Below are 8,480 nucleotides of genomic sequence, written 5' to 3'. Positions count from 1 at the left end.
CAGCTCATTCCCACCCCCTCAGGCCAGCTCCTCCACTGCTGGCATTGCAGGCTGGGCCCTGGACATCTAGTTCTCCTCCCTGTGTCTCTGCACGTGCCCACTGCCCTGACACCAAAGTCATTACCACACCACTTGGTATGTTCTGTACAGTACAGAAGCACGAGTACGCTTTCTATATCAAATAAAGGTCTGCACCGTGGCATTTCTGGTGGTGTGGGGAGAGGACATGTGGGGGAGAGGGGCTTCATGGGCACTGCTGAATGGAGACCGCTGAGTGGCTGCAGCTTCTTGGGGTAAAAGGAGCAGTGAGCTCAGAAGGGCTTCTTCCTCATGCCGTCCCCACACTGCCACCAGGAGAAGGCAGGACACCCTCCCGCCTCCCGCAGCCTCCGTCCCTGCCAGGCCGCGCCCTGCGCTGTGCCTTTGTGCACCCAGAGCTGAAGCGGTGACTCAGCAGTGACCTTGATTCCAGTGCTCCCCCAGAAGGGCAGCCACCGACACCCTGCCCCTCCCTTGGGAACTGAAGCTGACAAAGCCATCTCCTGCCACAGCCCTGCCCTGCGCAAGCCCCACCTGACCAGGGGTTCGTCTTTTGGTAGGTTGACCAAAGACTGAAGACTGAGTTGAGTTTATCCAACCCTGAGATCAGAAACCACTGACTTAACGGTGGCTAACAGTGCCCCTGCAGCTGCCTTCAAATCATTCTGAAATCACTGAGCAAATATTTACAGAGAACCTCCTGTGTGCCAGGCACTGTTCTGGGTCTGGAAATGGAGCAGCAAGTGAAATGAAGGCCCTGCTCTCACGGAGCTTACATTCTGGGAGGGCAGACAGACAATTAAATCCCCCCACGCCACATTCAGTGTATGCATGTGTGTATCGGTAGTGTCAATGTTTGTGTATCTGCACTGTCAGCCAGGAACACCTGTCGATGAACAGGTTGGGTTTGTTACTTGTTGCAGCGAGGGAGACCACACACCAAGGGGGAACCAAGGGGCGTCTCAGTACCAGGGTGTTAGAAAGAACCTAAATAGGATTTGGGCTTTGGCTGGGTGGCTTGGGAGAGCACGCGAGGAAGGGGCGGTGTGCTCTGGATTGGGTGCTGTCAGAAAGCAGGGGTGAGTCTGTAATGAATATCTCAGTAAATCTTACCTAAAAGGAGACTAGACGGAGGCCAGAGCTGTAATCAATGAAGAAGCAGCTGTCACTCATACTAACCGGGGACGGTGGGCGTTTGGCATTTTGTGGCTTGGACAATGGTCGTGTTTTGTTGTGTTCAGACATGATCATGGAGTGGTCTTATCTCTGTCTCGACCCGTCGAGGTCACGGAGTAGCCTTGTCTGACTCTGATGTTCTGTGAGATTGCTTATGTTCAACAGGAGAACACCAAGGCCCAGCTGTGCCTGCGGGGCCAGCTCAAGACGTCAGGGAGGCTTCTCTCGCTCTCTCTCTCTCCATATAATAACAAACAAAACATAACATAATATAATGTAACTTCAGGTGGACATAAGTGCTATGGAGATATGGAGTAAGGCCAGGGATGGCCAGGGTAGGGAATATGGTTACTTCATAGAAGGTGGTTAGGGAGGCCTATGTGGCAAGGTGACACTTGAGTAGAACCCTGAAGAAGCCAGGGAGTGAGGCGGATGGATAACTGAGGAAGAGCTGCCGGGTGGAGCCTGCAAAGGCAAAGGCCCCGCAGTGGGACTGGCTTGTTTCAGGCCTAGAAAGGGGGGAGTGGGTCTGGAGGCGAGCGAGTGGGGGACAGGGAGGTGGAGAATGAAGTGTGAGGGGTGGTGCAGGCCAGATCAGGTCAGGCCTGTAGATCAACAGTAAGGACTCTGGCTTCACTCTGAGGGAGATGGGAGCCACAGGAGGACAGATGTTATCACATTACATTGTAAAAAGATCCCTCTGGCTGCTGTGTTGAGAAAAGACTCTAGGCGGCAGGGGTGGAAGCAGGGAGGTGAGCCGGGAGGCTGCCGCAATGCCCCAGACAAGAGATGATGGTCGCTTGGACCAGCTGGTGGTGGCAGTGAAGGCGGTAAGAAGTGCTCAGACTGGACAACGATTGGAGGTGGGGTATGAGAGCATGGTGCCCAGATTTGTTTGAGCAAAAGAGTGAGTTGTCCTGTGCTGAGATGGGGAAGCCCACAAGAGGAGCAGGATATCTTTTGCAGGGCAGCACACAGAGGCTCAATGGGGGCATGTTAAGGTGAGGTGCCCCTAGACATCAAGTAAGCACCTGTGGGCCTGGAGGTCATGGAGCAGCTGGGGTGGGAGTACAGATTTGGGAGTTCCGGGGTTTGTATGAACACAAGCCATGGGCCTAGATGAAATCACCTAGAGTATGAACGTAGGAAGGGAGGAGGTCTTCTCTATCTCACTCACCTCCCAGACACTCTAATATTTGGACATCTGGGAAGTGAGGAGAATCAGCAGAGGAGACTGAAAAGGAACATCCAAAGAAGTAGAAGAACCAAGAGCTCAATCATCTATTAACAAATATGTATTGAATTCTGTACATCATCTCAAAATTTCTAAGACTTTAGACCCTGAACCACATGACTACTAGACAGATGGCAATGCCAGGAGGGAAAAAAAGGGTGCTGGCCAGGACTGTTGATTGACACCAAAAATCTGTTCCCTCTTTCTTGGTAAAAGAACTCTGACTCTGTCTGGAGAGGCAATGCACTCATATAAATGTCTACATAAGACGTAAATGGAAGTATTGTATGGGACTTGTGCAGCCTGCTTAAATGGAGCTTTGAGAGGCACACAGCTGCTCTTCTACTCTTACTCCTTCCTGCAGTGTAAAATATGGATGTTATAGCTGGAGCTCCAGCAGCCATCTTGGACCATGAGGCAACTGCAAATAGAAACCAAGCATCAAGGATGGCAGAATGGAGATACAGGAGTTCTTGATGACTGTGGAGCTGCCGACCTGTCATGGATTACTTAACTTCAGATTTATTTTTCATGAGCAAGAAACAAACTTTTATCTTTTTAAAATTCACAGTTATTTTGAGTTTTCTGCCATCTGTAGCTAAAGCTAATCCTAACTGATATGAGATTTACTCATAGTATTTCAAAACTATGTAGACAACTTGTGTGAGGAACCAAGGATTTACAGATGTCACGGTCCCTGCCCTTCTAGAACTCCCTGTGCAATGGGTTGAACTAACAGGTAAGTGGGTCATTACAACACTAGCTGAGAGGCGCTATGATGGTGGGTATGCTCCAGGGTCTACAGTGAGGGCTGAGACAGATGGCAAAGCAAGCTTCATCTCCTCTTTTCCTTTCAAATCATATCTTAATTCAATAACTCGCAACATGTTCTTGGTCTGATTCCGGTCTGTTCTCTGTGTTTGATTTTAATATATTCCAGTACCTAATTTAAGCCTTTGAGTTGGAGAGGGGAAAAATGATAATGTGGACCAGATTTTAGATAGTTGGCACTTATAATTTCACAGAGAATCTGAATGGAATAATAAGCAATGATTAGGAACTTGCTAAGAATCAATTTTGCATGTGGAGCTTCATCCAACCAACAATTATATAAATACTCAAGCTCTAGAAAATTGGCAGAATGCTAAACTACAAATGTGATCTGGGTCATAATTCTTTAATGGACCAATTATTTCGATGCAGTCTTTTCCCCTTGGAAGGCACCTTAACTGCACACTTGGCCAGCGTCTTCCCTCTGGCAGAGACTGCTTTTACATGTCAAAACCCTCCTGTCTTGAAGGTCTCCAGATCTAGGCCAAACGGAGACACAAACCTATTTTGAGCACTTAGTAGGTGCCAGGCCCATTACACATGTTCTATTATTTAATCTTCACAATAATCCTGCAAGATAGGTTCTAGAATCCTGCTTTCACCAGTAAGAATCCAACTCTCAGAGAACCTAAGCAATCTGCCTCCAGTCTACACAGCTCTTGAGGGGTAGAGCCTGGATTCAAACCCAGATCTCAGGCTGCTTTCCTCTACACCTTACTGTTTTCCCCAAAATGGTTTCCCTCATGGTGTCTTCTCTATCATCTCACAGCCTTTTAAGTCTGGAATCTTTGTTCTGATCTAAACAGCTTTCTATCCGTGGGCTCTCCTCAGTTTCCCCAGTCAAAATCCCACCGCTCCTCCAGTTTCCCCAGTCAAAATCCCACCGCTCCTCCAGTTTCCCCAGTCAAAATCTCACCGCTCCTCCACATCTTTTGTGCAGTCCCCTCCCCCTCCATAAACCTTCCTGGCACCTTCCATCAGTGAACTCTGCTTCCTGAGAATTCTCCCCGCCCTACACTTGGCTCTTACAACACTTATCACTTTCTGTACCTTACCAGAGCTTTTTGTACCCTTAAGTGACCTACCTAAAGTATCAATTTTCAGTGGTCGCGAGAAAAAAAAGGACATTTATTGCGCACTTATTTTGTCACAGGTGTTTGTCTCCTTTAAATCCGTAAATAATCCTATGAGGACTTTTTACCTGCCACGTTACAAATGAAGAAACTGGATGCACAGTAACCTGAAGTGGTGGAACGAGACGCAAACCCAGAAGGCAAGAACAAGAAATGAAAGATCATTCCCCGCTAAGAGACTACCCCATCCGCAGGCGTCCAGTAACGTTTGTGGAATGAATTAACGAATGAATGAATATCTGAAGGTTGGCTTACAAGAGCAACTTGGTGAGAAATGACACGGGTAGGAGAGCCGAAGTACCCTGAAAAATACATATTCCAAGTACAGACGGGGTTTAGTGACAGCAGAAAATCCCAAACATTGAAACAAACCCAGACTAAAAAGAAAGGTTTCCGTAACATGTTCACAACCAAAAGTGTAGCTCCGCAGACTGGGTACAGAGAGGCATGTGCAATCTACAAAGTTCCCTCCTTCGGAAAGCTCTAGACCACCGTCGGATTTCGTTCCCAAACTTCGGCCGCGGGGGCGGGCAGGCGCCTGTCGCTTTAAGAATCTGGTCGAAGTCCTTTTCCTCTCCCCGCCCCGCCCCCTCACGGTCCCGGCGCGGTCCGGGCTCCCACCCCTGTCTCCTCCTGCGGACGGAACTACAGGTTCAGCCGCCCATCCGTCACAGAAGCACCGCCTCTGATTGGCTTCGGGCCGGGAGGCGGGGCGGGAAGGCCGAGAAACTAGTTTGTTGGCGGCGCCTGGCTGTACCGCGGCGGCAGTGCTCTCGGGCTGTGGTGAGCCGGGGGAGGGGAGCGGCGGCGCGGCGGCGGGGGGGGGGTCTGAGCGCGGCGGCGGCGCCGGAGGGGTGAGTACCTGTGCTGGCTTGGGCTGGGCTGGGGGCGCGACCTCCGGCCGCTCTTGCCGCGCCTGGCCGCCGGCACTTGTCGCCCCCCCAGCCCCGGACAGGGACCGGGGCGCCGGGTCTGCGCGCCCCCCGTGGGAGCCCCCGGCAGAGGGAGCCTGCGCGGGGCCGCCTGCGGGATGAGCACAGCGGGGCTTGGTCCCCGGAGCCGTCCCGGCCCCCGCGGGGTCTAGGGGGACTGGAGTCGGGGACAATGGTGGGGAGGGGACCGTAGTCAGCCGCCCCTCCCCAACGGCGGCCCCTCCGGCCTCGCGCGTGCCTGGGGACCCGGCGAGGGCATTTGCTCGGAGCGCTGGGCGAGGGAATGAATTGTTTTGCAAATGGATGTTGCGCGCGGGAGCTGCACTCTTTCCCCTGGGAGTGGTTGATTCATTGAGTCCGCAGACTCTCTTTTTAAAAAATTACTATCGATCCTGGAAAGAGGAGGCTGCTTGTCTTTGAGGATGTGAGCGCCGGGCTCTGCGCCCCGGCCGGCCGAGTCCCCGCGCATTGGACGCCGAGGGCCGGATGGCTGCCTGCCTCGTGTTGAGCGAGGGCCGAGGGGTTAGCCAGGGAAACGTCGTCCACGCTAGCCGGGGCCGGAGCCCGCCGCCCCTCTGCCCCCGGCCGTTCATGTCCCGCCTGACAGGGCCCCTTGTCTCTGTTTAGAGAGCTGTAGATAGCAGAGCAGTGATGCCACGCTGTAAGTCCCACTCACCTGTCCACCGTGGTGGCAGCCCCCCTGGCAGGTGCAGAGCAAGCCTCGTCCAGCCCGGCTGTCCTCATACCCGGTCTTGCTCTGGCTCCAGGACCCCACCGCACTTGGGCACGCCTCCACTCCTCCTTCCCCCCTCGTAGTTGCTTGAGAAGCTTTTGCTTTAGGAGACTAGGCCCCCAGGGGCACCAGACAACTTTTTTGTGTTGCTGCTTCAAAGCCCTTTAAGTTTGTTTCCACTATTTTTGAGCAAAGAAAAATCTGTGTAGAGACCTGATCAAAGGGATTGGGGCAGGGGCGACCCAGAGCCCCGCAGGTTGAATCTGGGCGCTCTTGGGTCCTGCGGGGTTGCTCTGAGCAGCGGGAAGGCACCCTGAGCTTTGGCCTTCCCTGGTGAGTCAGGGCGGAGAACACCAGGTGTGTCTGGGCCTTTTGCTTTCACTCTGCTGGTGTGAGCGGGTGAGGGAAGTTGCTAGTGGCACTGGGAGAGGAGGCAAGAACCCCACGTTCTTGTTGTGGACCAGGCTCTGGTGACTGTGACTTGGTGTCAGGCCCTTTGGGACCCTCGCTTCAGTCTCCCCATTCATAGGTGGGAGTGATGCTCAGTGGGCCTAGTTGTGCTGTTAGGATTCCTAGGGGATGTTGGTGAGGCTTGCATTTGGGGGCTGGGAGGAGTGGGACACAAGGTCCAGCCCACGGGGGCCAGATTTGGTGTCTTCTAAGGCCGGGGGTCCTTGAGTCCCCAAGTTGTGCCTGTGGAGGTTGATGGAGTCAGTCTTCTTCCAGTCCCGGCAGCTGTCTCCATCTTGAGTCATTCCGTTTGTCAGGAAGTGACTCCAGGGAGGTGGTTAAAAGGAAGGTAGAGAGAGATGGTAGAAACTTTGGTCCTGGGGCTCGTGCTGCAGCCAGATTTATGTTTGTGGTGCAGAGAGAGGAGCTGTGGGCGAGCTGCACACTCCACGTCGGAGACAGCTTCTGCAGCCTGATGCCGGTTAATAGCGTCTTAAACCTGCAAGCACCCAGTGTGGGAAGAGGAGGGCAGGAAGGAAAGAGGAAGATGACCCAGGCCTGGGACTGCCAGGTCTGCAGTGAAAGTAGGCTTGGTTCTTCCCATCTATCACAAGGATGCCCAAGAGGGTTTCAAGGGAGTGTTATTTAGTGAGTGGTTCATTCATTTGTTAATTCTTTCATTGTTTGAAGGGTCTTGATTGGGACCCTGCCTTCAAGGAGCTCCTAGACGAGGGAGGTGTGCTGGCACGTGCATTAGGGGTCCTGACTCATAGAGATGTGCACAGTACCCCAGTGATAAAGGCTGCCAGGGGACTTGAGGGGAACAGGAGGGGCACGGGGTATTCCAGGCCCTGGGCGCTGCCTTCTCCCACCACCCACTCCCGCTTCACCCAGAGGCCATTTCATTGCCAGCCTCAAGGCAGGTGCAGGTTGAGGTCAGGGAGAATGCAGGTAGGAGGGGATGGAAAGGTTCACCTGGGACTGTGGTGGTCTGGCCTGTGGAGTCAGTAGTCCCGGGAGTCCCCAGGAAGATGGATGGCTCCTGGATGCAGCCTCTCTGCTCAGGGGTCCTGGGAGAACCCACTACCAGCGCCAAAGACCAGCCCATCGCCTGAGCCCTTAGTCCTTCTGGACCAGCCAGGGGGTGTGGGTGTGGCCTGGCCAGGGAGGGGGCAGGCAGAGCTGGCACGAGAAAACAGAGTGGCCAGACGCAAATGAATTGGCTGATTGAGATGCTGGTTTTCATCTAATGTGGTAAATTTCATAATTGAATTGCCTTAGGCAGCCAGGGCTGTTGAAGCGTTTTTCCCAGCCAGAAAGCACTTAGTTGGGACAGCTGGGGGCAGGGGCGGGGATGGGCGTGGGGAGGACGTCTGCATCCACAGCTTTTACTCAAGCATCCTAGCAAGACTTTCCCTTGTGAATCTGGGTCTGTCCCCAGGTGAGAGAGGGCTCAGGGACTGGAGTGGTCTCTGTAAGTCTCTTCAGCATGAGGTCAGGGTGAAGAGCATGGATCAGGAACGAGACTTGGTTCGGATGCTGCCTGGTCTGTGATCAGTCCTGTCCTGGGACCCTATCTCCACCCACCCGGCCCCCTCCCTCTGGCACCAGTAGGCCCTGTTCTTTCTTGCTGCTGACCCTTTCCTTCCAAGCTCTGGCAGCGCCCTTTTGGATGAAAAAGGGCAGGCATGTGTGCCTCATTGGCTTGTTCTTAAAAGTGCCAGCTCTGTGATCTCAGAAATCCATTTTAATTGGGAAATTTCCCTATATTTTCTGCAAATACGTGAAAATCTTCTCAGCCATTGCTTTCCCAGTGGTCTCCTGGACCCCTGGGTTGGGTACAGAGGCTGGACAAGGCTCTCTGGGCCACACCTTGGTTCAGTGGGACTGAGGCCCGAGGTCAACTCCACCCCTTCCCCATCCCCACAGGTGGAACCCTCCCACCTAGAACC

General features: G+C 53.4%; 1 protein-coding gene across 1 annotated transcript in view; it reads left to right on the top strand.

Moving 5' to 3' along the window:
* Positions 1-5,253: 5,253 nt before the first annotated feature.
* KLHL25 (kelch like family member 25) overlaps positions 5,254-8,480 on the top strand; it is a 36,584-nt gene continuing 33,357 nt past the window's right edge. Inside the window, exon 1 of the mRNA XM_058542400.1 lies at positions 5,254-5,267. The gene's annotated coding sequence lies outside the window, so the exon portion shown is untranslated. The remainder of the gene's footprint in view (positions 5,268-8,480) is intronic.

Source organism: Diceros bicornis, chromosome 5 (assembly GCF_020826845.1).
Source record: "Diceros bicornis minor isolate mBicDic1 chromosome 5, mDicBic1.mat.cur, whole genome shotgun sequence".
In the NCBI taxonomy this organism is placed as follows: domain Eukaryota; kingdom Metazoa; phylum Chordata; class Mammalia; order Perissodactyla; family Rhinocerotidae; genus Diceros; species Diceros bicornis.
Note: the sequence above shows the minus strand (reverse complement) of the source record. Positions and strands in the feature narration are given on the sequence as shown.